This window comes from Rhododendron vialii, chromosome 3a, assembly GCF_030253575.1.
Source record: "Rhododendron vialii isolate Sample 1 chromosome 3a, ASM3025357v1".
NCBI classification, from domain to species: domain Eukaryota; kingdom Viridiplantae; phylum Streptophyta; class Magnoliopsida; order Ericales; family Ericaceae; genus Rhododendron; species Rhododendron vialii.
This window is the reverse complement of record NC_080559.1, coordinates 13773267-13784262: the sequence shown is the minus strand read 5'-3', so window position 1 is coordinate 13784262 and position 10996 is coordinate 13773267. Positions and strand designations below refer to the sequence as shown.

At 39.2% G+C, this 10996-nt stretch overlaps 1 pseudogene; it reads left to right on the top strand.

The window, feature by feature from the left end:
• The first annotated feature begins 608 nt into the window (after positions 1-608).
• On the top strand, positions 609-8783 carry LOC131318957 (ATP-dependent RNA helicase DEAH13-like; annotated as a pseudogene).
• The last annotated feature ends 2213 nt before the right edge of the window (positions 8784-10996 follow it).

Here is a 10996-nt window from a genome sequence, read left to right as displayed (position 1 = left end):
TGACTTCTTGAGAGGGAGAGTCTTTGACGGTCTAAGAGTACATGAGAACTCTCGAATTTGTGAATGGTGATCTTAATATTTTCTGACGTCGCAACCACTATGTCATGACTCATATCGCATGGTGCGCTTCATTCTAATTTCGTTTATGCTTGGGATACATACAAATTTACTCATGCATTTTAAAAAATGTAGTAGTAACATTTATTGAGCCTCATGGTTGAGCACTTGTATCTCGAATTAATGTATTCATCTTATCGAATTTTTCGTAAAAAAAAAAAAGGGGATCTTTTGACTTGACTTTTCAATTTTGGGTTCTGTGTTTGCCCCTCAGCAGTTGCTTTGATCATTCATATCGCACAAAAGAATGCTTTTTAACCTCTGGGCCACCAAGTTGCCAACGGGCCATCCTCCTTTTGGACTCAACGTAATTATTTGGCCCTTTTTTTTTGGGCTGTTCAATTCTCTCGTTTATCCTTCTTCCACCGATTCCCTTCTCTCTCTTCTATGGAGAACCAGGGGATTTTGTTCTTACTATTAAAAACCCTTGTCTTGGCGTTAAAAATCCCTTCTTCCATTTTTTATTTTGAAAAGATCACTATCCCTTCTTCCATTCGGTTTCCCCTCAACCACGGCCATCTCTCTCCTCATGCAATCTCCATCTCTCTCGACCACCCATGCTCTCGGTAAGTTCGCTGGTTCTTTGGCTCTGTTTGTCTTCCGGTTTTTGCATGTCTATGGGGTAATTTTTGTGGAACTGGAACTGGAACTGGAATGTTTGTGGGGTATTGTTTTCTTTACTTTCTAAAATCAAAAACAAAAACAAAAACAAAAACAAAAAACTTCAACTGGGATTGAGGTTGGGTTTGTGTTCCTTTGGCCGCCAATGTCGGGTTTGTGTTCCCCAAACATTTTGCACGCCTCTCTCCTCTCAATATTAGATTAATTGTAACTTTCTTTCCGCCTTCTTATTTGTTGATTTGCTAGCCTCATCTCATTTATTCTATCGCTCTACGGTCCTACGGAATACCTTGCTTCTGAAATTTTCAACATTCATCTCATAAGGGTTTGTAGTAGCAAAAACTCTTAACATTCTTATTCTTTTGTCTTTCCATCTACCGATCGTGTTTGGAGTTTGGTGCAAGGTAAATGACGTTATCTTAGTTTAACAAAAATGTTTTGTAAGCAACACCAAGAAGGATTTCACAAATAATTTTTGTATATTCTGCTATTTAATTCTAGTTTATTGTCTAAGTGGTTGTATTACTTTCCTTGGTACACTCTGGGCTGGGAATGAGCAGTGGCGGTGGCCCAACGCCTAGATTAGGCAGCCAACTAGTCGCTAGTCTCTGCCTAGGCGATTTTTAGAACACTGGGAATGAGAATCTTGCATGCTTGGTTAGACTAGAACAGTAGAACTTTTAAGATGAACAAATAACTCAATTGATATAGGCCCAATTGGTTAGATCCGGAAAATGAGTACAAAAGAACAACCTTATTTCACGAGAGGGTCTCCCTGTTTTCGAAGCTGTATGGATTTTACATCATGACTCAATTGTCCTTGAAAATTTTACTTATGTCCACTTGCATGACCAACAACTCCCATTCTGTTGAAGGGTAGGTTTTGGAAAACTACAAAATCAAACAATACCTCCTTAACTGCATCAGTCTTTTAAGCCCACGTCCATTGGCAGATGCAAAAATATTGAACCTCTCCTTTTATGCGTTCTTTCTCTATACTCTAGACAAAAGTTAAATACTGTAGGGTTTGACATTGGCGCTTGCTTCCCTTTCACATAGCTTTGACGATGGCGCCGGCAAATTGGTCATGTAAGCAACGATTATCTTATTTTTTAATGATTATCCTTTTTGTTTTTTTTTGCTGAATCTTTGGTGTTTTGATTTGTTAAATTATTGTTGATACTAGGAAGATACAATGGTAGTTTGTGCATTTACTGTATACCATGGCGTTCCTGAAGAAGACAAAGAGCTTAATTAAAATGGAGTAATATTTTGCTCATGATATATTCCCGTCCATCTCCGTCCACTATCACCCACAGACACTTACCACCAAAACAAGTGAGTGTCGCCGACAACCAAAACAAAAGGTTACGACTTTTTTTCAGGTCAAGTCTGTTGGGAAAAGAAAATTCTATCAATGCAGTTTGTAATGGTTTTTTTTCTTTTTTTCTTTTCAGGTTGCTTAAAAGCTTCACCATCGTTGGATTTTCTTTATCCGGAACAAATAGAGCCATTTGTCCAAGCTATGGCCCATGGGACAATCTGGGGACTTGGAGTGTGGTGAAGATTTAGGGAGGTGAAATATGTATATCTATATATATTTATAAGTAATTATTATAAGTTAAAAATTGCATTACTTCTGAACGTCTTTTGATGGTGTTCCTTATAACCGGTTTGGATTCATTATTTGTTTCATATCTTAGAATCTTAAATCTAACCATCGTTGATTGAATCTTGCAATTTGCTTTCTATTCATGCAAAATTATGCTGTTGAATCTGGAATTGAAGTGACTTATGACAATTCAATTTGAGCATTTTCAGTATAATTCATCCGTCAAAACATGAAATTGATTACTTGTACTGATATTCATTGTTGTGTATGCATATCAATCTATACAATTTAGTTCTATTAATATTTATGGCCCTTTAATCAGTATCTGTGTATTATATATGTACATTCATAAATAAGATTATGTAGAATATGCATAGCGGGAAAAGAAAAAATATATATTATGTAGAATATTAAACAAATTGAATCTTACTATTCACGATTCACTATTTTTAGCACAATGATTCACAATTTGACATCACTGGAAAGCACACGACTTTTTAGATCTGTTGGAAATATATGTCACTCTTCTCCTTTTCTTACTTAAGTGTGTATGTGGTTAAATAAAACTTGTTCCTTTCCTGCATTTGGTAGTGGGAAAGGTGGGGGTGATAGCAATGCAATCATCTTGCCAGGAAAGAGAAGAAATAAAACGAAAGGCAAGAGTCAGGTATATGAAGCATTGTGTCTGTATTTTAATAGTTCTGCAACTATGTAAGCTCAGTCGTTTGAATATTGTTGTATTGGTGAATGAACAACTTAGGACCAAGAAAAACCAGAAGTTGACAAAATGTCAGAAAAGAAAGCTGAATAAGATAGAGGTTGGTGTGCTTGTGCAACTTCAGACTGTTCTTATTCTGTTTTGTGTGTATCAAACTTGGAATGATTCTCTTTTTATGCCCAGGAGGAGAAGGAGAAAGGCACTTCTCTTATCGAAAAGCATCGAGACCTTGGAGTATGCCCCCAGTTTGGTCTATTTAAATAGTTAGTTTCCAGAGGAGTCCATTTATCCCATCAGTTCCATGATTGTTTTATGGATATATATCGGGTGATTTATACTTGCAGGAAATATAAAATTCAGGACGATGCATACTCATTGATGTGGTCTTCACGAAACCTTAGTCAGTTGAGTGTAGTGGTTATTGTGCTACTTTTTAGCATTAAAAGACTTCCCTTGAGTAACTTCTGTGATTGGACCTCTCCATTTTGTAGGTTGAAACTGTGCGCGAAAGACGTAGAAGGGCAGTGCAACTCTCTAAAGTGGATTTAGCAATGCCTCATAGTGATCAACCTTTCAATAGAAAGGCTGTTGTAAGTCCTTCCTGTGAAATTGAACCTGATTCTGACACAATCCAGTCTACAAAAGGCATCAACAGGAATAACTTGTGGCAGCCCATGACATCTCTCTGAGATGTCATATCTGAAATTCCTACTCCTTTGGGATCTTCCAAAGAATCATTTTCTAGCTTTGGACTTGGTGCAGTTGATGGATATGGGCTAACATTCCAGCTGAGGAAGTTGCCAACAAAACTAATGACAGTTGCGTTCGCGAAGATGCTCAGGATTCTTTCCCCACCACATTCAACAGTGAGAGGAGGGAGATTAACAAACCAATGGTATAATAGGACTCTGCATATTCGTTTCTTGTATATGATATGCATAGTCTTGCTGCGTAATGGTGTGCTAGGTTTATGAGACAGGATCGGGTAGTTGTAAGCCCGAAACTGCATATCAGCAATGCAAGCAACCTGGCAGATTGTCCTCCACAGAGAGGTCTAACAGCTCCAGTTGTAGTGCATGTATCAAGAAAAAAAGAGATTGAGAACAAGAGGAAGGATCTTCCAATTGTCATGTGGAAGCAGGAGATCATGGAAGCTATCAATGAAAATAGTACGGTTATTATTTGTGGGAAGACTGGTTGTAGTGAGACTACTCAAGTTCCCCAAGTAACGTACTTGGGATGCTGGCTGTAAACCTTTTACGGGATTTCAGTAGTAACTTTTACTGTGGTGATGGTATTGTCTTGTGCTTTCTTTTTAATCTTCCAGTTCCTTTATGAAGCTGGCTTTGGTTCAAACCAGTCTAGGAGTGGTATTATTGGTGTTACCCAACCACGCCATATTGCTGTCCATACTACTGCCGAGCGGGTGGCCAATGAGCTTGGTCTTTGTCGAGGCAAGGAGGTTGGCTATCAAGTTAGGCATGACTGCAGGATTGGAGACAGTTGCTCCATCAAGTTTATGACTGATGGAATTTTGCTACGAGAACTACGTTTTAGCTATCTACTCACACAAATGTGAAGAATGCGGATAAAAATAAAAAAATAAAAAAATAAAAAAATCTGCTTTTGCTATTTTCGCAAAATAGACTGTTGTTAGTATTTTCCTTTTTTCTTTTTGTTTCATTTCAGAGTGATGTCTTATTGAAGAAGTACTTGATCATAATTTTAGATGAGGCTCATGAGAGAAGCTTGAACTCTGACATACTTATTGGAATGCTTTCCTGAGTTATAAACTTTGCCAGGTGAGAGTGCATAGTATATTATTGGTTGAAGAGTTCATAGTTTGTCTCTTCTATTGTTACTTTTCCTTTCTTTTTCAGCTTTTTCCCGTATGAGATTTTCATATTGTGATTGATCACAGGATGTATATGAAGAGCAGCAGCGTAAGGTCTTTTCAGGACAAAGAATTAGCCCTGAAAATTGGATCTCTCCACTGAAACTGGTGCTGATGAGTGCCACCTTGCGAGTGGATGACTTTGTTTCTGGAATAAGTATATTTGATAATCCCCCACCTGTTATTGAAATTCCTCCCGGCAATATCCAGTAACTATCATCTTCTCAAAGCAGACAGAGATTGTGGATTATGTTGGCCAAGCCTATAAGAAGGTCTTGTCAATTCACAAGGGACTGCCACCTGGTGGCATACTTGTCTTCGTAACTGGTCAGAGAGAAGTACAGTACTTGTGCCAGATGTTGAGGAAAGCTTCGAAGGATATAGTTGGGGATAGCTCAAAAATAAATATGGAGAAAGAGATTTCTACAGTCTCGGCAGAGAATGACATTGAGGAAAACGATACAAGTGAAGTTAGCGAAGCATTTGAGATGCACGGAAATTCACGCCACAACCAAACTGATAGGTTTAGTTCTTACGATGAAGATCATGATGATTTAGATGATATTGAGTCAGATTTTTCTGATGATCTGGGGACAGCTAGTGATTTCGAAGGAGCTGATGATGTTGAGTTATTGAACCAGAAAACGGAGAACAGAAATGACCTTTCAGAATTCTTTGGAGAGGAAGGGAGCCTTGCTTCATTCAAGGTCTTGGCCAGAAAAACTACCTTGAATCTTGAATCCGACGACAAGCAGGTTGTTACTTCGACTCCAGAAGCATGCTCAAACCAGCCCATTTCAATTGTGGGGGAGAAAAGGGGTGGCATTTGTCTCTGTGCTGGTGCAATGTGTGTTTTTCCCCTTTATGCCAACCTTTGTGAATCAGCACAGCGTCGTGTGTTTAAAGAGATCAAGGAAGGAGAACGCCTAGTTGTTATTGCCACTAATGTGGCTGAAACCTCTTTAACTATACCAGGTATAAAATATGTGGTCAACAGTGGAAGAGAAAAGGTTAAGAACTATAATTCCTCTAATGGCATGGAAACATATGAAGTACAATGGATAAGCAAGACATCTGCTGCTCAACGCGCAGGACGAGCTGGAAGAATAGGACCTGGCCGCTGTTATCACCTCTACTCTTCTGCAGTTTTTAACAACATTTTTCCTGACTTCTGAATTGCCGAGATATTAAGAGAACCTGTTGATGGCTTCGTCCTCCTTTTGAAATCCATGGGTGTTCCTGAGGTAATTTCCTTATCTGACGCTGTCCTTGTAAGATAATAGATTGTTTTGGTTCACCGACCTGCAAGGATGTCTCTCAGATTTAAGTTGGCCTTTTTTTTTTCTCTGCTGTGTTTAATCAGCCATATCTGAACATGTCAATAGCATAGCTTAAATAGTCAGATTGGGGGTTAGCATGCCTGAACCTGTTGAGTCTCTCATCTTGTTCATGCAAAATCATGCTTAGTCTTTACTTTTTTGGTTGCAAACTTAAATGAGCATATGCAACCCTTCTCTTTACCTATTCCGTTGCATGTAGATGTTAAAGCTGCCACTACCAAACTAAAACTTCATACCTGCTGTTAAAGCACGTTTTCTTATCTCTCAAGGCAAATGACCCTGATAATTTTTTTAATGGGTACATTGACACTAATTTATGTACATTTATCTCTTACATTTCGCGTATATTCTAGGTTTCTAAGTTCCCATTTCCTACTCCTGAGGCTGCTGCCTTGTCTGAAAGCAGAGCGTTGCTTAACGACTCTTGAAGCACTTGATAGCAAGGGGAGATTGACATCGCTAGGGAAGGCTATGGCACAGTATCCCTTGAGTAGGCCTGTCAATGGGCCGGATCCGATCCGGATCCGAATCCGATAAGACACAATCCGATCCGGATCCGATAAGACTCAAATCCGATAGTGAGAATCCGGATCCGAATCCGAAAAATCCGGATCCGATCCGAAAATCCGAATCCGATCCGGAAACTTTTTTTACTTCAAAAATTTTAGCCAAAAAAAAATATTTTTTTCAAAAAAATACAATTTTTTTTTCAAAAAAAAATTATTTTCAGAAAAAAAAATTAAAAAAATTAAAATAAAAAATAAAAATAAAAATACAACTTCTTAAACATTTTTTTTTTCAAAATAAAAATTTTACTATTTTTTTTAAAAAAATTAAAATTTAAAAAAAAAATAAAGTTCGGATTCGGATTGATAACGGATTTAATCCGATCCGATCCGGATCCGACCCGGATCCGTATTGAATTACCGGATCCGGATTATCGGATTATCGGATCGATGTTATCGGATTCGGATCCGGATCCGGATCGGATTTTTGGGATCGGATCCGGATCGAATCCGGTCCATTGACAGGCCTACCCTTGAGTCCTCGTTACTCACGGATGCTCCTTACAGTTATCCAAATCATGAACAAGGTGAAAAGAAGTGATCGGACGAATCTTGTTCTAGGATACACAGTCACAGCAGCTGCATCTTTGAGCTCGTCAAACCCTTTTGTAATGCAGTTTGAGGGAGGCGACACAGATACCGATGGCTTGAAGCTGGATGTGGAGTATGGCTCCGGAGATAGCAAGAAAACTAGAGACAAGGAAGAAAAGTTGAAAAAAAAAGGAGCTAAAAGAATCTGCTAAAGTGTCTCGTGCAAAATTTTCTAATCCAAGCAGTGATGTTTTGACCGTAGCTTATGCTTTGCCGTGCTTTGAACTTTCTATAAGCCAAGTGGAATTCTGCAAGGAACACGTTTTACTATTGAAAACTATGGAGGAAATGGCCAAGCTGAGAGAGCAGCTACTTCAACTAGTGTTTAACGGAACCTTGTGGTCTGCAACAGGAATTTTCATGGACTCATGGTACTATCAAAGATGTAAAACTTGCTTGGAGGGTTTCCTCCGACAAGCATCCTCTTCGACTGGAGGAGGAGGAGCTCTTGGGCAAAGCTATATGTGCCAATTGGGCCGATAGGGTTGCCAAACACATTGAAAGAGTTTCAGCATCAGAGAACTCGCTATCAGGCTTGCATGGTTAGAGAAACAGTTTTCCTCCATAGGTGGTCATCTGTCTCTAGGTTGGCCCCAGAATTCTTGGTGTACAGTGAACTGCAATATAGAAAACAACCATACATACACAGCGTGACAAGCTTGAAAGCCGGTTGGCTTGTCAAGTATGCTAAGTCCTTGTGCTGTTTCTCTGCCCCACTTGCAGATCCCAAACCTTATTATAATCCTGAGTTGGACCAAATTTTCAGTTGGGTCATTCTAATTTTGGCCCTTATCGGTGGCAGCCCCATTGCACGGTTTACCCATCACAAAAAGATTCTCACAGAGTAGCTGTGTTTGCTGCTGCTTTGCTTGAAGGCCATGTGTTGCCATTCTTAATATCTGTGGGGAAGTTCCTGGCGGCCCCACCTGCCAGCATTTTGAGGCCGGAGGCATCAGGTCAAAGAAGGGCTGGGAATCTTCTAAATAAGTTAAAGACCAGGTTGAGAATTATTGACAGCTGCACCATGTTAAGAGAGGCTTGGGATGAGAATCCAAGGGAATTGCATTCAGAAATTCTAGACTGGTTTCAGGCGAGTTTTCGTGATCAATTTGAAGATCTTTGGGCCAAAATGCATCACGAGGTTCTTTTAGACCCTGAAGAAAGTTTCCCCAAAATGATCAAGAGAGCGAGAAAGGAGAAATAAACTAAGCTAGTGAACACTGAACAGGAGAGGAATCTTAGAAGATTCCCTTCCTGGTTGATATAGTGTTTTTTTTTGAACGGTGAAAAGGAATTTTATTAACACTAGGAAGGATTACAAAAACTAATGCCTCGTTGTCTTTACAATTCAAAAAGAATTTTTCAAAAAATTCCTCCTAGATTCTCCTTATTTTCAACATTTCTCTCTCTATCTCTTTTCACTTATTACTCCTACTATTTTTCAAAAAAAAAAAATTTCAAACACCAATCCAAACATACCATAAAAGAAAAAAGAGGAAAGCAACAAGTGGCTATCCAAAATCCAAACCTTGATTGGCAAGACGCCAATTAAGAAGAAAAACATAAGGGCTAAAGTTCAACACTTAAAAGGCCTCAAAGCTCAGATAACATAATGAAAATCAAATGGGATACAGCCCAAACACCTGAAAAGGTCTAAAGCCCAAATAAAAGGGCATAAGCCCAACAAATAAAGCCCAAGAAAAACCCTAAATGGGGAAAACCCCATCGCTGCTGTGCCCACACTCCACGGCCATGTGAAGGACGATCTGCTGCCACGCCGCCGTCAAAGACCCGGGGAACAAGCCCTTTTTGCTGTCCCGGAGAACAGCTCGTCCGCCCCTCCACAATAGGCCACACCAAGCCGCCCATCAGCATCCATCACCGCTTTCCGCCACCACTTGTCTGCCACCAATATCAAGCCCCTGTTGATATTGTGTTTTAGGCAGTAGTCAAAACTATAAGGTGGTCGTGTAAGTAAGTAACTAAGTATTTCCTTAGGTGGCCGGCCATGTTGTTAACGTGCTTGAAAGGTTTCCTTCCTTCCAATAAGCAGGCATGTGTTTACGTAAGTATATATTTATAAGCAGGATGGGTAAAATAAAGAAAAGGACCGGACTTTTGTATTCAAAATGTTTTGGGGCAACAATATACAGAATTTAATAATAAAATAGAACAAAATAATTTGATATCCAGGGGTGACTAAGGTGCATGTCCAATAAAATAATAGAAAACAGCCTTAAGGTGCTGATAAGCACCCAATAATGCATATTCTTGGTGCTTAAGCCCTCTAATATGTTGTGTTTGTACATATATATTGTCGTTTTTATGCGATATTGCACGTAAGGTACGTTTTTGTGTATTTCAGGTAAAACGTGCTAATAAGGCGGTTTTGAATGCCAATCAACGTTCCGGGATGAACCAAGTGTCCAAATGCCCGCCGGTACTCATTTCACTGTCACCAAAACCTAACGGTGCCACAAGAAGCCTCGGAGATTGGCCGGAGGTCAAGGTTGGCAAGGAACGTGCCAAAGTGGTTCAAGCGAGCCTAATGCATCGAAGATAGTCCTCGAGGGCATCCAAGAGTACAAGGCCATAAGGCATACCTCCGCCAAGTCCCGTTAATCATGTAATGAAGCATTGGAATGCCTCGGGGCACGACAAGGCATGATGGTCCAAGCTGACCCTGTTCTGCAGTTTTCACACAGAGATACCAATACCTCATTTTTTAGGTATGGGTACCATCATGCCGAATTAGAAGACAGTTGAGTTGGTACCAATACCTCATTTTTTAGGTATTGGTACCAATGATCTTCGACCAGCTTTTTGTGCTGAACATTTCAACCTTCCATATATGAAAAGTTGTTACTTTTGGCATATTTTTGGGATATTTTGGGGGCCTTTTTGTCCATTGTAAAGCTGATTTTATAAGCCCTATAAATAGGCTTGTATGCCATTTATGGAAGAAAAGACCATTAGTTAGTTTGAGGCCTAGTTTTCTAGTTTTTGCTCTAGGATTTCCATTGTTAGTCTTTCAAGCTTTTCAAGTTATTTTCTTCAAGAACTCAAGTAAGTTTAAGTGTTTTGATGTTTTCTCATGTATTAATGTTGTAGCTATTTATTAGATCTTCTTATAAATCAAATTTATTTTCGTTTTCATCGGTGAATCATGTTTTCCATGCTTAACTCTTTTTCTAGTCTTTTTATTATGAGTGAGTAGTTAATCGGTTCGGTCATTGGGTGAGGTTCACCCTATGGATTAGTCCATTAAATGGTTTCTCTTAACTTTAGCTTAATTTCAAGGTTTTGAATGAATTAAACCCATGATTTCTAGCTTTGATCATGGGGTTGGTGGCTTCTTTGATCAATGAAGTCTATCGCCTTATGCTACGTGCTTGATAATCCTACGCGTGCGAATGATCCTTTTTCATCTTTCACGTGCATTAAATGAGTTCAATTTGAATTAGAGCTTTGAATTAAGTTATAAGTAGTCTTCAGCTTTTAATTCTTCTAGTGGAATCCGGACGGTTTCGGTCCACT